This window comes from Convolutriloba macropyga, chromosome 11, assembly GCF_964194025.1.
Source record: "Convolutriloba macropyga chromosome 11, txConMacr16.3, whole genome shotgun sequence".
Taxonomy (NCBI): domain Eukaryota; kingdom Metazoa; phylum Xenacoelomorpha; order Acoela; family Convolutidae; genus Convolutriloba; species Convolutriloba macropyga.
The window spans coordinates 1413402-1430214 of NC_134478.1; the positions used below are offsets into that span (position 1 = coordinate 1413402).

Below are 16813 nucleotides of genomic sequence, written 5' to 3' on the forward strand. Positions count from 1 at the left end.
ATTTGAACTCATGAAACAGTTGGTTGAAATTGTGATATTTTCACCTTAAAGCTGTCTGAGGCAATTTACAATCAATGTCTCTGGTTGAAGCAGATTATTCACAGGAATCGAGCATCATTTGTTGTTAAACAGCCATTCAGCTGGCTCTTTAATTCGTGTTGCAAAATTTATTTGCTGTGTAAAGAAACTTGAAGTGTTTATTATATTCATTTTTATGCAATATTTTTACTTCTTCAACTTGATTTTTTAATAAATTATTTCGCCCTTGACTTTAGTTGCGCATGATAAATGTTGCTCGCTTATTTAACAGTTTTTAGTGCTAAAACTCAATTTGCTGCAAACTTTACAAACAAATAGCTTGAAAACTTTAAAAAAGCACGATGACGTATTTGATTTCTATCCAGCCTATATGTAATTTTTTTTCAATAATCTCATTAATGGGAAAATTCTTTTTTTCGTTTTTGTTTAAAAAAACAAATTCTCGTTCGCCAGTTCCTTTTGTTTTGTTATGTATTTTTTGTTCCTACCAACGATTTCCTCACGAAAAGTGATAAATACGAAATAATTCCATGAATTGCGAAGATGGTTGATAGAGCAGCAACAATGAAGTAAAGATTTTTTATCTCGTTGATTTATCTAATGATACTAAATTGTTGTCTTCCGAGATGCATTTTTATCACTTTGTAGCGCTTATTTAATTGGTTTGATTAGTACTCTCACATTCGGTCCTACTATTCCTTCGTACACGGATTATAAATATATTTGGCAGTCTTGAAGGACAAATGCATAAACTAACTTCTGCACCCAAATATTTTTGCATATTCAAAAAATATGCTGTTTTTCGGCACTTCAACGTTCACTTTTTCTCTATATTATCCGCAGAAGATTCTATTTTGACTGTCCTCGCCAGTCCAAATTGATATCTCAAAAATCGTCTGAGTTTCTGACCGATTTTGTCTACCTTGGTACATTTTTATAGTTTAGCCTTTAATTTAGAGGTAAACGAGGTAAATTGATCCGAATGGAGTGATAAAGTGTAATTCAAAGCATAAAGTATAAATAAATATGCCATATGTAGAACAGTTTAAATTCGATCAGCGTGGTTTTGAATAACTAATAATAATTTTGACGTCTATTTTCTAATTTGAGGTAAAGGTCGACTTCTCTTTTAAACGAGAACTCCCAAGAACTATTTTTATTGAGTCTGCTGTTTTGTGTTTATGTACAGCAAGACCTACTTGGTATGTTTACGTCATGCTTCAAAACTTTGCGCATTTTGATTCGAAAACGACGAATCAAATTTATTGTATTTTTTCTGCAACAATTTAAATAATGAACGTATAAAACTGTAAATTTAAGGAACAAAGATGCTTTTATTTTTAAGCCGAGTGTATCTTCTAACGCATTCGTTAATGATGTAAAGCGGGCAGAGATACAAGTCTATGTAGAGATATTCTTTTGATTATTAACTTGCGATCATAATCATCCTTTTCGCTCCAATTTCCATCAATAGCGTCAATTAAAGTTATTGTTCCCACCCCTCTTGAGGGGGGGAACTATATACTCAAATGGGTTTTTTGTTCAGTCAATTTTGGCTGATCAATATATTCATCGTAGAGAGTTGAGACTGGTATCATTAGAAAGCTTGTCCAGCGTAGAATATGGAATTGATTTTTTTTTATTTTCATTTTTTACAGGGAGTTATCGAGGTTTAAACTTTTGAGAAAAAAGACTGAGTTCCGTTGATTTTTTTTCACATTTTTCGGAATTTTGACCGAAAAATTTCGCCAGTTTTGATAAAGTTTGTTAGAATTTTTTTTAAGAAAGTCTTGTTGATTTTATTTTTAAGGACAGAGAATTTTTTCGGCTATTTCTATTTAATTTTGTCAAAAAATCTGACTAAATATTTCAAAATCTAGACTTTTTCATCAAAAACAGCACGAAATAAGTTTTTTCAGTCCACTTTGATTAAATTTGCAGAAAGTGCACACCCAAACACCACTAACAAAATCTTTGTAGTTTCCAAAGGGGCATTTTCTACTTCAACTTCCGTTGAGAGTGCTCTGTACTTAAAACTTTGCCGTTTTTTTGCCAACTTTACTCGATGATTATCACACGCAGCAATTACTTTTGATGTTTTAACCAATATGTTAAATATCTAGATCTATAACACTCGAAACAATTAAGTTTTCCTAATGGACAAGCATCAGAAGCAAGGCCAGCTTTGGACCAATCTTGGACTGTTACAATCCGAAAATAATTTGGATTGTAATCAGTCTGTCTTTTTTATTAAAAAATTTGATCTTTTTTTGTTAATTAAATAACAGAACATTTCAAATCAAAGCTTACTAGTGCTAGGTCCAATTGGCTTTCAAATTAGCCCCAATTTAATGTATCTAATTTGTTACTTGAAAGCTTTTGGTCGTTTTGACTTTTAAAAATATTTGATTTTTAAATGAAAAATTGCTTATGAACTTTGCCTTCATTGTTTTCTTACTTTGTCAACTTGTAGCCTATTGTCGGCAATGAAAGAATGCTTCTTCTTTCTACTGAATTCAAATTCAATCTTTATTGAGGTTTTACGCCTTAATTTATGGTTTTCTGGCTTTGATACTAGATTTTACATTTTTTTAATTTTTGGCTTTTTGCCCATTTTTCATGTCTTCTATTTTTGTCGCATTATCATGTTGTTGACAGTTTATATATCACATTATTGGCGTTCAAAGTAAGGCACAATTGATATTAAAATCCTGAAAGATTTAGATTACGGTTTTAACGGCTTCGACACTACTTTCTCGAAGAGTTTTATTGAACTTTTTAATCTTGTTTTTAACTGTCGTTCTTACTTTGTCTTTTTAGTTGTATTTAATATCCTCTACAAGGACACCTTCTCATTGGCTTCCATGGAAGATAAGATGAGCCGATATTCTGATGTTAGTAGACAGCTGATGGCTTTCATGACTTCGAAATTAATTGTTTTCCAAAATTGAAAAACATTAGTTTCGGAATTGGTTCCTTTTATTGTCTGTTTGTTACCTAGTCTAGTTAATTACAGACCAATTATGACATTATTTTGTCAAAAAATTGTCAAAAACGGTATGTTTTTAAAAAATTCGTTATGCCTTTACTGGCTTCGACACAGGTTTTTTAAAAAAAAGTAATTTAATTTTTGATTTTTGTCATATTTGACGTACTTTTTTAAACGTAAGACATATTCTAGATAATTGCAAATGTCAGGGGCTTCCTTTGGAACAATAAACGAACCTATTTAAATATTTCATTTTGTAATCAACGGCTTTCATGTCTTTGGAATTAATTTTTTTTTCGAAAAAAAATGTTACTTTATTTTGCCTTTTTTTCCTTTTTGTCCACTTGTTAACTAGTTTCTTTAATGAGAATTCACTTAATACATTATCATTGTTCAACGAAGGTGCAATCGAACATAGTCTCGGTGCCAAATTATGGCTTTACTGCTTCGAAACCGTTTTCTGGCGAGTTTTAATTGATTTTTTTGATGTCTATTTGTTGCTCTTTTTATGACAGCATAAACAATGTAATACCAACAGTTGTTAAACCACTTCTATAGAAGCATTGGTAATTGTAAACCTATGGGATATTTTAGTTGATTTCTAATGGCTTTCATTACTTTGAATTTAATTGTTTTTATTAATTATAAGCGAATTTTTCAACTTTACTGTTTTTGTTCTTTATTGTCTAGCTGTTACCAAGCCTTATTATGGACTGGTCCCATATCTTTTCTGGCGATTTACAAGTAGTTTTGTTTAGTTTCAGTTTTATATGACTATAGTATGACTTTGTTATTAAGTTTTGTTTTTTAAAACGGACATAAAGTTTTTGATGTAATTAATGTTTGTTGTTGTTGTTAGATTTTGCTGTTCGTCTTGACTCGCATTCTTAATATTGGCATATCTCAATAATTTAATGCATCATTTTTTACTCCACTGAGTTATTTGCTTTGGAGGCTATCTTTTCGTTCATACAACAATTTTTTTGAAAAATACTTGAATCGCACATTACCGAGCCTCCTTGTTTGATCTCATTTAGTTGGTTAATTAATTGACCAATAGTTTAGTTGCTTTCTGTGTTTCGAATCACGTTTTGCCAGTTCAGTTATGTTATGCAAGTGTTTTCGTGTTTGCTAATTTTTTCAATTAATCACGGTTTTTTGAATTTTTGAATTGTTTTGAATTTAAGTACAAGTTTCGGTCGGTCAGTGATCTGGTCCGTCTTCATTTTAACGAATGAACCTTCAGTCGCCACAGAATTATTGAATTGTTGAAGTTGATTCACATCACTTAACAACAGACCTTTTTTGTTTATCACATCACAACAACAATGCATTTTTTATCATAGAGAAATCAACATCGGACTGACCTATGAAAACTTTAACAATTTGTTCTGTTTAGTCGGATGCGTGAATCGATGTAATTAGTTGCAATTAGGCGCCGCAGGCATTAATGTGCGTTCTTGTCATCCTAAAACTTGGCGGAAAGATTATAAAATTTTTCTTTTTAGCACCTGAAAAATTTAACAAAAATTTGATATTGTAATTTTTGTTGCTTGTAATTTTTGAGTTAAAAAATTGCTATTGAAGTTTTGAAAACCGAAATAAAAATTATCTAACTGTTTAGATTTTTCATTGCATCACAATACGTTGAAATGCTAATTAACTATCGCCTTCTCAATCACATTAAACTTTATTATTTTCTTGATAGGAACCCAATTAAAAATTCGATGCATTTTTTTTGTGTCCAATGAGAATGGACATGTACACACTCTTTTATCTCACCAAACGAATGACATGATTGGAAAAGAACATGATGAAACCTTTAGAATTCAGATGATAGTAATTACAGAGAAAACAAGTAGAATTTTTCTTGTAGAAACTGAGCATTGAGAATAATCGGTGTAATCGACGTCAAATTTGAACAATTGTTTAGGTTTTTTGATTTGATAATCCTATTATTGGTGATTTTACTGACTGTCTGTCTTGATTAACCAATCTGATCATTTTATGATTTTTCTACACCATTAAATGTCTCAACAAGTTAATGGATACTTGTATTTTGTTACCGTTTTCAAAGAAAATTTAAAGCAATTAATTGGTCTCTGTTGGTCTTTTTAACTGCAATTTTTCGCCCGATCAATCTCGCGTTTGACCATTTGGACTTTTGCACCGAAATCTGCATAAATTGTTAAATCCCATTGGCTTAAGTGATTCCGATGGCATTGATCTTTTTTGCTTTAATGAGTTGAAATGAGCTCAATGACATTATTTTGTATTATTTAAGATCATGCGGGGCCAACGAGTCTCTTGCTTTGACTTCTTTTTATAAAAGCTTCCCCCAAATCAGATATTTTTAGCTGAAATTGTATACTCCTTGTGAGCACTACCTTAAAACGTGCTCAGAAAATCTTTACATGCTCTACAGAGCGCTGGTAGAGCCGTTACTATCTATCAAAACGGTTTGGAACGGCAGTTTTGCAAGTTTTCTTGGTAATTTGAATAGTCTTGACGTAAATTTGTTCAATTTTAACATCATTATTGTTTTGTTTTGGAGACGTTGGTGCACAAAATATTATTCCTTGGAGCAACTTGAGTTTTATTGATTTATAAAGATCTGTTCAATTTTTTGATGTCAATGAGGAGTTTTTGGCAATGAATTCTATGAAAGCAATTACTTCCGAAGCCATTAAAACCTTTAGCTACAAATTGAAAATATCAGATGGGTTCTTCTATGTCTGCATTGGAAGCATTGAGGCCTTTCATTATCCATAATGACATATGACTACAAAAAGAAGCAACAAATTCATACAAAAATAGAAAATTAGATAAACATTTTTAGAGGAAACGGCCTCGAAATCATTAAAACTATTAGCTCATCACTGGAAACATTATGTAAGATTAGTTCATCTGTCCTTTGAAGCCAATGGGAACCGTCATGATTGTTGTAATGTGACAAGAATACAAAAATAAACTAAAAAATTGAGCAAACATCCTGAAATCAAAAATTTTTATGAGAACTCGAAGTAGCACAACTATAAAAGCAATAATAAACAAGCACTGTTTTGTTAATCTAGAAAAAAGATATAACGAGTTTTTTTTAGACTCTGCTACAAATTAACATCAATATGATAAAGAAATAGCAATGTTCAAAAATCACTGGTTGCTTTTAAACCAAATATTTTCAAAGACAAATAAGAGTCATATTTTTTGAACGCTCAAACTATATATGAAGCTATATATATGAAGCAATTTTACCTCTAGTTCGTGGAGAATTAGTCTAAAGACTAGAAATTAACAACGACAACAGCCACATCTCAAAATTCCACAAACATTTTTTTAACCAAAACACTTCGTTGAAGCGATTACGACCATAAGCTATCAACTGAAGAAATTATGAGTGTTCACTTGATCTAAAATTTTAGAAATCACTGTGCCCTCATTTTAGAGGGTCTAGATGAAATAGACAACACTAGAAACCACAATCATTGACCACTATCAATAACTATCAAAATTTTATGACGAGACATAGTGTCAAAGCCATGAAACCATGAGTTGCAACATATAAATGGTATAGAGATTAATGTTTCCTTCAGAAAACTGGATGGGACGTTTCATCAATCATACTAAGTTGCAAGTTGTTAAAAAGAAGAACAAAAGGGCGCTGTGTTCAAAAAATTCAGTTTCTTCAAAACAATTTATTTCAATGTCATTAAAACGAATAGCAATCAACTTCGGTCATGTTTATGTTCAATATATCTCTAGGAGAAGCTGCTGAGACCGCCCATCAGCCATAATAGGTTATGCAACTACAAAAGGAACGAAATAAAACTAAAATCAAAAAATAAATTGGTTTTTCCAGGAAAACACTTTTGCAACCGTTTATACCATGCGCTATTCACTAGAAGAACAATATGTATGTTAATTGCGTTGCCAATATTTCAAATGTTTTTTTTTTTCATAGCCAATAGCAAAGCGGCATAAAAACAACGTCACGATTAGACAAAAATTACAAGAATTACGAAAACTTGTATCAAAGCCAAATAAGCATTAATTGAAAAGGTTAAACTTTAAAAAGGTTAATTTGTATTGTCTAGAAAAAAAGATTAAACCTTAGTTTACTAAGACTAAACTGAAAATTGACTTAATTATGAAAAGAGTGGCCAATTTCAAAATTTCACTGAAACTTTCTCTAACCAATTATAATCGAAGTCATGTCAGCCATTAGGTATCAACTGAAAGCATTGTGTGGGTTCACTTGTTCACTTTTACCTTTTGAGGAAACCAACTGGTTCTTCGATTAATGGCACAAAGTCACGAGACGGCAAAAAGAACAACAAATGCGGGAAATAACACAAGAATTCAATTTAATTTTACGAAAACCCTGTCAAAGGCATAAAAACCAGGAGCTTTTCTATGAAATCATGATTTTTCATTAGTCATGATTTTGGCGTAAGTAGGAGCTGCCAATATTTGAACCGTGATAAGAAACGATTCTGTTCTAAAATTAACATAGAAAAGAAAAACAATAATTTGCTAAATTCCTATTTATTAAATGCGTGAGCTCTAAAATGGGACAAAATTTTTGCTTGTTTAAGGGGCCTCTCGAAGCGCATGCGTAAGAGCCGCTTTGAGCTGCATGGTTTAGCGAACATATCGAGAGAGGTCAATGACTTTAAGGCTCAAAGTAGATGGGTGAGAACCGAACCTGGGACAAAAGACTGTTAGTGAGGTGCTGTTACCACGAGGCTAAGAGAGCTTGAAAGTTTGCTCGCCCAGAGGGAGGATATACTTTCCTGGGTTCTAAATGTTTTTGAAATGCTCCAGAACTAAGTTTGAAGTTCTAATTGTAAACGTTTGTTTTTCTGCAAAGTTTTAGCTTTACAGAATCTGCGCTATTCTAGAACACTCTTAGCTTTCAACTTAGTTTTTCACGCTTTTTGATTTTTCTGTGATCTCAAATGCTCTCAATATACAAAATTTAGCTTGTATTGATAGTAGTTATCTATGCGAAAATGTACCGAGAAAATTTAGATTAGCTAAAAATATTTTAAATGATTGGCTTGTGAATAGATCTTAGCTCCGAATCCCGGAGGGGATTTTCTATTTTCATCAACATTTCATGGGAATCATATATGGCTTGGGTACAATCGAGCTCATTAGTTGGAGGTCGGTGGATGTTAGAATCAGTTTTCTGTTGGTGGGAGAATTTGCCTCTGACATATGATTGATAGGTCAATAAGATAATGATAGCGCCAAAAAATTAGAATTGAGTCGTTTTGTGGCCATTATTTATCGACACAGCAATAAAGTTCGTCAGGTAAGTTCTTCTTTCGTTCTTTGAGTTTTTAATAAAGAAAACTTCTAAGTTTCTTGATGTTTCTTTGAAACCATCACATCCTCACTCCTGTTTTAAGCAAGTTTGTGGGTATAGGTTCTCCAAATCTGTCGGGTTGTTTTCTGTTTCTTGTTGATGTTCGTGAAGGCTCTGAGGTTTCGGGTTGTTGGTGCTCTGCAGATGATGTGGCTGCAGAGGCTTCACCTTGAAGTGAAGGTCCCACATCTGTGTTCTGAAGTTGTTGTTCTGATTGAGATATGGTCTGCTCCACTGCTGGTTCAGTTTTCACATTGTCCTCGTCTAGTCTCGCAATTTGGTTGTCGCTCACTAGAATAGTCCGTGCTGAGTTTTCGGGCTGTATGAAAGATGTGTTCAAGCCCTTCGTGATGATGAAGGTAGCAGGAATTGTCTCTGTCTTTTCGTTGGCCTTGAATAGAATGGGTTCGCACAAGTCCAAATCTGCTTTTGCTGGTAATCTCACTCTGCGTCCCAACAAGAGTTCAACTGGAGTTTTGCCCCTCGTCTTTGAAGTGTTGTGATGTGTCATCAGTGCCCTTTGCAGGAATGCTCCAATTGACACATTAAGGTTGGGAGTCCACACTTGAAGTGCCCGCTTCACTGTCTGAACTGCTCTTTCAGCTAGTATGTTTTTAAAAAGACATCGCAACGACACTTTCAGAAAAAGTTTTGATTATCAAAAAGCACGATGAGAAAATTAGCGTTGATGTTGTTGAGCTTTCATTTATTGCAAATAATTGGTTCAAAGGTTACCGCAATTGTTAATTTGACAAAATTTCCCAAATTTTCAATATATCAAAAATAAATGTTTCGTTTAGTGTATGTTGCATAATGATCGTTTTACGTTGGCAAGAAACCGGCGAATTGTTTATTCTAGGTCATTCATATAAGAAGCGGTAGCAAAACGAGCCTTTCGATTCGACTCAAAATTGTGTCAGCAGTTTTTAGGCGATTGCTTTCGGCAAATTTGAAGAAAAAGGCTAAAAAAGCATTTTTGGTGCCAATTTTAATGACAAAAGGCTGAATTTTGAAAACTTTGGCAAAAATCTGAGTTAAAGTTGTCGGATTAAACAATTCACCGAACCTCCTCTTTTTTTAAAGTGAAACCAAGATAACTACTATTAACAAATTTTTGCAATTTTGACGACAATTGTGCGAAATTCGGGAAAACGTGAACAAAAACAACCGATATAATTCGGTTGTTTACAAAATTTTAAACCTCGATAACTGCCTGGAAAAACGAAATTCCAAATTTTTCAATTTCAAATTCTACGCTGTACGAGCTTTCGAATAATACCACTCAGAACTCTACGATGAATATATCGATCGCCCGAAATTAACCGAACAAAAAACCCAAATGAGCATATAGTTCCTCCCCTACTAAGATGAGTCAGAAAAATATGTTAATTGGCATGATAAGTTGATAACTTATGGACAACTTATCTAACAAGTCATATTTCTCAAATCAGTCAATCCTTGTTGCCCAACAAAATAGGCGTATGGAGGTGAGAGAAAGCCAGGCTGTTATTTTTTTTGATATCAAGAGGCAAGTTTGCGCGATTCCTTCAGGTAAATGAGCAGCTGTATCCTTCATTAAAGATTTTGATCTGAACTTTTCACTCATTTCTGAAAGATTTCTGTATATCTTTTTTTACCTAGTTTCAACCGGTTAAAAGCTCAATACAACATCAAAGGATGCCAAGCGTTGTTTTTTTTCATTTCAAATAGTAGCTCATTATTGTTAAGGAACTCAATCAGACTGAGTATTGAAAATGTGGATCTTTTCCGTTTGTGTCCCCCCCCCCCCCAGCTCAGTGGGTGCATATTTGCACCCCCAGACGCACGTGCCATATTTTTACATAATGGTTTACTATGTACTGGCACGTGCTCTGAAACTGGGGGGAGGGGGGGGGGGGGTGCATAACGTAAAGGGGGGGGGGGGGGCACAAGCGGTAAAGATCCGCAACTGTTCTCCAGGGCGTAGCTCCTCTGTCAGTCGAAAATGATCAGCACAGCAATAATAAGAACATTTTGGAGAAAGCTTGGCCGCATTTCATCGTAAAACCCTTCAATTACCTTTCAATCAAGTTTTTAGATAGTTCTTTTGTGTTGCTGAAGTTTGTCAGAAAGTTTTAGGACTAGAGAGGTTCACAATTTTCATATTTTCATCACAGATGTAGGCTTAGATACGTTTAGTCCCAGATGCTTTTGCTTGAGTTCGAGAGAACACGACCCTGCCATTTAGTTTGTTTTCGTTTAATGGGTCCATATTGTTTGCACGCCCGTGCCATATTTTTACAAGATTATTTACTATGTAATGGCTACGTGCCCCAACACGGGGGGACAGTTCCATAGTATACGGGGGGGGGGGGGGTGGGGGACAGTTCCATAGTATACGGGGGGGGGGGGGGGGCGGACAAAGGGAAAAGATCAACAAAATGATGTTTCTGTTTTTTCCTTTACGATTCGTAAAGACGTTAGTAAAAAGTTTACTGACGAATCAAAAAGCCCTCTTCGCATATATATTAGCCCATTCTGAAAAAAAAATGTTGGAATATAAATACGAGTGGGAGGTATCAGTTATCAGGGAGGTAAACAAAGAGGTAAACAAAATGGAATTCCACCGACCCGGACTCGAACCAGGGACCTAAGGATCTCAGTATTTACTCTACAGTCCTCCGCTCTACCAACTGAGCTATCGGTGGTTGACATGACTATCTTTGAGTCATTCAGCATGGCATAACTTTTTACGGGCGCCATCTTAGTGGGCATATCTTTCTGTAATGCAATGGATTAAATATTTCTTGTATAGGCGACTGTTATTATATCAACACCAAAAACTACACAAGGAGGTAATAAAGACCTGTTGGGTCCTTGCCAGTTCGGAAGATATGATTGCGCGTAGTTATGTCAGCTGGGATGTCTCCGACGGATTCTGGATTGGAAATCAGTACGACGAAAAACGGAACTGAGCCACTTTGTGGAGCTCGGGGTACGTATTTGTGGATGAGTATCAAATTAAATTGCTTCACACTAAATAAATTTGAGTTAAATTTTTTTTAGGAGTGAACGTTTGAATTAACAATTAAATTGGTTACCATGTCTATGTTTGTAAAACAGCAGATCAACAGTTTAATAAAACAATTTTCAGCAGTTCATTTCAGTTTTTCAAATATACATGTACGTTTCTATTCTTCCCACTGGTCTGGTAAGAATAAAAACGCAGGATTGAAGATTAAAGTATGAACATAAAAGTGTTTTTCTCAACTCATTCTGGTAATAAATGCACAGGTTGAGATCCTGGATCAAAGGCCTGGGACAACCGTTGTTCGTGAAGAAATGGGTCTGATGTGACAGAGCTCATAGTCATTGTGGAGCTGAGGCTATTGGCGCATGAATGAGACTCATCAGGGGACTCATAACAGGAGAAATAAACGTGTCTTCCCTTAAACTGATAGAAGTAGCCAGCTAGCCAAAGGATTCAGCTTCACTGAATTATTGCGGAGGTAAACAAAGTGAGATAAAGAAAACGGAACTCCACCGACCCGGACTCGAACCAGGGACCTAAGGATCTCAGTATTTACTCTACAGTCCTCCGCTCTACCAACTGAGCTATCGGTGGTTGGCATTGCCATCTTTGAGTCATTCAGAATGGCATAACTTTTTACGGGCGCCATCTTCGTGGGCATATCTTTATGAAATGGAATTGATTAAATATTTTTTGTTGCATAGGTGACTGTTTTTATATCAACACCAAAAACTACATAAGGAGGCAATGAAGGCCTTTGGGTCTTGGCCAATTCGGAAGATACTAATGAGTTCGCGTAGTTTTGTCAGCTGGGATGTCTCCGACGGATTCTGGATCGCAAATGAGTACGACGAAAAACGGAACTGAGCCACATTGTGGAGCTCCGGGTACGTATTTGTGGATGAGTATCAAATTAAATTGCTTCACACTAAATAAATTTGAGTTAAATTTTTTTTAGGAGTGAACGTTTGAATTAGCAATTAAATTGGTTACCATGTCTATGTTTGTAAAACAGCAGATCAACAGTTTAATAAAACAATTTTCAGCAGTTCATTTCAGTTTTCCAAATATACATGTACGTTTTTGTTCTTCCCACTGGTCTGGTAAGAATAAAAACGCGAGATTGAAGATTAAAGTATGAACTCTCAACTCATTCTGGTAATAAATGCACAGGTTGAGATCCCGGATCAAAGGCCTGGGACAACCGCTGTTCGTCAAGACAGGGGTCTGATGTGACAGAGCTCACAGTCATTGTGGAGCTGAGGCTATTTGCGCATGAATGAAACTCAAATCAGGGGACTCATAACAGAAGAATTAAACGTGTCTTCCCTTAAACTGATAGAAGTAGCCAGTTAGTCAAAGGATTCAGCTTCACTGAATTATTGCGGAGGTAAGCAAAGTGAGATAAAGAAAACGGAACTCCACCGACCCGGACTCGAACCAGGGACCTAAGGATCTCAGTATTTACTCTACAGTCCTCCGCTCTACCAACTGAGCTATCGGTGGTTGGCATTTCCATCTTTGAGTCATTCAGAATGGCATAACTTTTTACGGGCGCCATCTTAGTGGGCATATCTTTGTGAAATGGAATTGATTAAATATTTTTTGTTGCATAGGTGACTGTTTTTATATCAACACCAAAAACTACATAAGGAGAATATGAAGGCCTTTGGGTCTTGGCCAATTCGGAAGATACTAATGAGTGCGCGTAGTTTTGTCAGCTGGGATGTCTCCGACGGATTCTGGATCGGAAATCAGTACGACGAAAAACGGAACTGAGCCACATTGCGGAGCTCGGGGTACGTATTTGTGGATGAGTATCAAATTAATTGCTTCACACTAAATAAAATTCAGTTAAATTTTTTTTTACGAGTGAACTTTTGAATTAACAATTAACTTGGTTACCATGTCTATGTTTGTAAAACAGCAGATCAACAGTTTAAAAAAACAATTTTCAGCAGTTCATTTCAGTTTTCCAAATATGGAATGTATGTTTCTATTCTCCCATTTTGGTCTGGTAAGAATAAAAACTCGTGATTGAAGATTAAAGTATGAACATAAAAGTGTTTTTCTCAACTCATTCTGGTAATAAATGCACAGGTTGAGGTGCCGGATCGAAGGCCCTGGACAACCGTTGTTCGTGAAGAAATGGGTCTGATGTGACAGAGCTCATAGTCATTGTGGAGCTGAGGCTATTGGCGCATGAATGAGACTCATCAGGGGACTCATAACAGGAGAAATAAACTTGTCTTTCTTAAACTGATAGAAGTAGCCAGTTAGTCAAAGGATTCAGCTTCACTAAATTATTGCGGAGGTAATTAAAGTGAGATAAAGAAAACGGAACTCCACCGACCCGGACTCGAACCAGGGACCTAAGGATCTCAGTATTTACTCTACAGTCCTCCGCTCTACCAACTGAGCTATCGGTGGTTGGCATTTCCATCTTTGAGTCATTCAGAATGCATAACTTTTTACGGGCGCCATCTTCGTGGGCATATCTTTATGAAATGGAATTGATTAAATATTTTTTGTTGCATAGGTGACTGTTTTTATATCAACACCAAAAACTACATAAGGAGGCAATGAAGGCCTTTGGGTCTTGGCCAATTCGGAAGATACTAATGAGTTCGCGTAGTTTTGTCAGCTGGGATGTCTCCGACGGATTCTGGATCGCAAATGAGTACGACGAAAAACGGAACTGAGCCACATTGTGGAGCTCCGGGTACGTATTTGTGGATGAGTATCAAATTAAATTGCTTCACACTAAATAAATTTGAGTTAAATTTTTTTTAGGAGTGAACGTTTGAATTAGCAATTAAATTGGTTACCATGTCTATGTTTGTAAAACAGCAGATCAACAGTTTAATAAAACAATTTTCAGCAGTTCATTTCAGTTTTCCAAATATACATGTACGTTTTTGTTCTTCCCACTGGTCTGGTAAGAATAAAAACGCGAGATTGAAGATTAAAGTATACATAAAAGTGTTTTTCTCAACTCATTCTGGTAATAAATGCACAGGTTGAGGTGCCGGATCGAAGGCCCTGGACAACCGTTGTTCGTGAAGAAATGGGTCTGATGTGACAGAGCTCATAGTCATTGTGGAGCTGAGGCTATTGGCGCATGAATGAGACTCATCAGGGGACTCATAACAGGAGAAATAAACTTGTCTTTCTTAAACTGATAGAAGTAGCCAGTTAGTCAAAGGATTCAGCTTCACTAAATTATTGCGGAGGTAATTAAAGTGAGATAAAGAAAACGGAACTCCACCGACCCGGACTCGAACCAGGGACCTAAGGATCTCAGTATTTACTCTACAGTCCTCCGCTCTACCAACTGAGCTATCGGTGGTTGGCATTTCCATCTTTGAGTCATTCAGAATGGCATAACTTTTTACGGGCGCCATCTTAGTGGGCATATCTTTATGAAATGGAATTGATATAATATTTTTTGTTGTATAGATGACTGTTTTTATATCAACACCAAAAACTACACAAGGAGGCAATGAAGGCCTGTGGGTCTTGGCCAGTTCGGAAGATACTAATGAGTGCGCGTAGTTTTGTCAGCTGGGATGTCTCCGACGGATTCTGGATAGGAATTCAGTTCAACGATAAACGGAATTGGGCCACATTGCGGAGCTCGGGGTACGTATTTGTGGTTGAGTATCCAGTTAAATTGCTTAACACTAATTGAAGTTCAGTTAATTTTTTTTACGAGTGAACTTTTGAATCAACAATTAACTTTGTTACCATGTCTATGTTTGTAAAACAGCAGATCAACAGTTTAATAAAACAATTTTCAGCAGTTCATTTCAGTTTTCCAAGTATGGAATGTACGTTTCTATTCTCCCACTTTGGTCTGGTAAGATTAAAAACTCGTGATTGAAGATTAAAGTATGAACTCTCAACTGATTCAGGTAATAAATGCACAGGTTGAGATCCCGGATCAAAGGTCAGCGACAACCGTTGTTCGTGAAGAAAGGGGTCTGATGTGACAGAGCTCATAGTCATTGTGGGGCTGAGGCTATTGGCGCATGAATGAGACTCATATCAGGGGACTCATAACAGAAGAACTAAACGTTTCTTCCCTTAAACTGATAGAAGTAGCCAGTTAGTCAAAGGATTGAGCTTCACTGAATTATTGCGGAGGTAAACAAAGTGAGATAAAGAAAACGGAATTCCACCGACCCGGACTCTAACCAGGGATCTAAAATTCCCAGTATTTACTCTACAATTCTCCGCTCTACCAACTGAGCTATCGGTGGATGACATGATTGTCTTTGAATCATTCAGCATGGCATAACTTTTTAGGTCGCCATCTTAGTGGGCATATCTTTGTGAAATGGAATTGATTAAATGTTTTTTGTAGAGCTGACTGTTTTTATATGAAAACCAAAAACTACACAAGGAGGCAATAAAAGCCTGTTGGGTCCTCGCCAGTTCGGAGGACATTGATGAGTGCGCGTAGTTTTGTCAGCTGGGATGTCTCCGACGGATTCTGGATAGGAATTCAGTTCAACGATAAACGGAGTTGAGCCACATTGCGGAGCTCGGGGTACGTATTTGTGGTTGAGTATCCAGTTAAATTGCTTCACACTAATTGAAGTTCAGTTTATTTTTTTTACGAGTGGAATTTTGAATTAACAATTAACTTGGTTACCATGTCTATGTTTGTAAAACTGCAGATCAACAGTTTAATAAAACAATTTTCAGCAGTTCATTTCAGTTTTCGATATATGGAATGCACGTTTCTATTCTCCCCACTTTGGTCTGGTAAGAATAAAAACCTGTGATTGAAGGTTAAAGTATGAACATAAAAGTGTTTTTCTCAACTCATTCTGGTATTAAATGCACAGATTGAGATCCCGGATCAAAGGCCTGGGACAACCGTTGTTCGTGAAGAAACGGTCTGATGTGACAGAGCTCATAGTCATTTTGGAGCTGAGGCTATTGGCGCATGAATGAGACTCATGTCAGGGGACTCGTAACAGGAGAATCAGACGTGTCTTCCCTTAAACTGATAGAAGTAGCCAGTTAGTCTAAGGATTCAGCTTCACTGAATTATTGCGGAGGTAAACAAAGTGAGATAAAGAAAACGGAACTCCACCGACCCGGACTCGAACCAGGGACCTAAGGATCTCAGTATTTACTCTACCGTCTTGCGCTCTAGCAACTGAGCTATCGGTGGTTGGCATTTCCATCTTTGAGTCATTCAGCATGGCATAACTTTTTACGGGCGCCATCTTAGTGGGCATATATTTCTGAAATGCAATTGACTAAATATTTCTTGTATAGTTGACTGTTTTTATATCAACACCAAAAATTACACAAGGAGGCATTAAAGGCTTGTGGGGTCCTGGCCAGTTCGGAAGATATTGATGAGTGCGCGTAGTTATGTCAGCTGGGA

The 16813-nt window shown here is 36.0% G+C and overlaps 5 non-coding genes across 5 annotated transcripts; all 5 read right to left on the minus strand.

Moving 5' to 3' along the window:
• Positions 1–11000: 11000 nt before the first annotated feature.
• Positions 11001–11086, minus strand: Trnay-gua (transfer RNA tyrosine (anticodon GUA)). Its single transcript is given in 2 exon segments — positions 11001–11036; positions 11050–11086. It is a non-coding gene; the product is annotated as a tRNA-Tyr (tRNA).
• An 831-nt stretch (positions 11087–11917) lies between these two features.
• Positions 11918–12003, minus strand: Trnay-gua (transfer RNA tyrosine (anticodon GUA)). Its single transcript is given in 2 exon segments — positions 11918–11953; positions 11967–12003. It is a non-coding gene; the product is annotated as a tRNA-Tyr (tRNA).
• Positions 12004–12829: 826 nt separating this feature from the next.
• On the minus strand, positions 12830–12915 carry Trnay-gua (transfer RNA tyrosine (anticodon GUA)). Its single transcript is given in 2 exon segments — positions 12830–12865; positions 12879–12915. It is a non-coding gene; the product is annotated as a tRNA-Tyr (tRNA).
• Positions 12916–13753: 838 nt separating this feature from the next.
• Positions 13754–13839, minus strand: Trnay-gua (transfer RNA tyrosine (anticodon GUA)). The gene is given in 2 exon segments: positions 13754–13789; positions 13803–13839. It is a non-coding gene; the product is annotated as a tRNA-Tyr (tRNA).
• An 833-nt stretch (positions 13840–14672) lies between these two features.
• Trnay-gua (transfer RNA tyrosine (anticodon GUA)) lies at positions 14673–14758 on the minus strand. The gene is given in 2 exon segments: positions 14673–14708; positions 14722–14758. It is a non-coding gene; the product is annotated as a tRNA-Tyr (tRNA).
• Positions 14759–16813: the final 2055 nt, after the last annotated feature.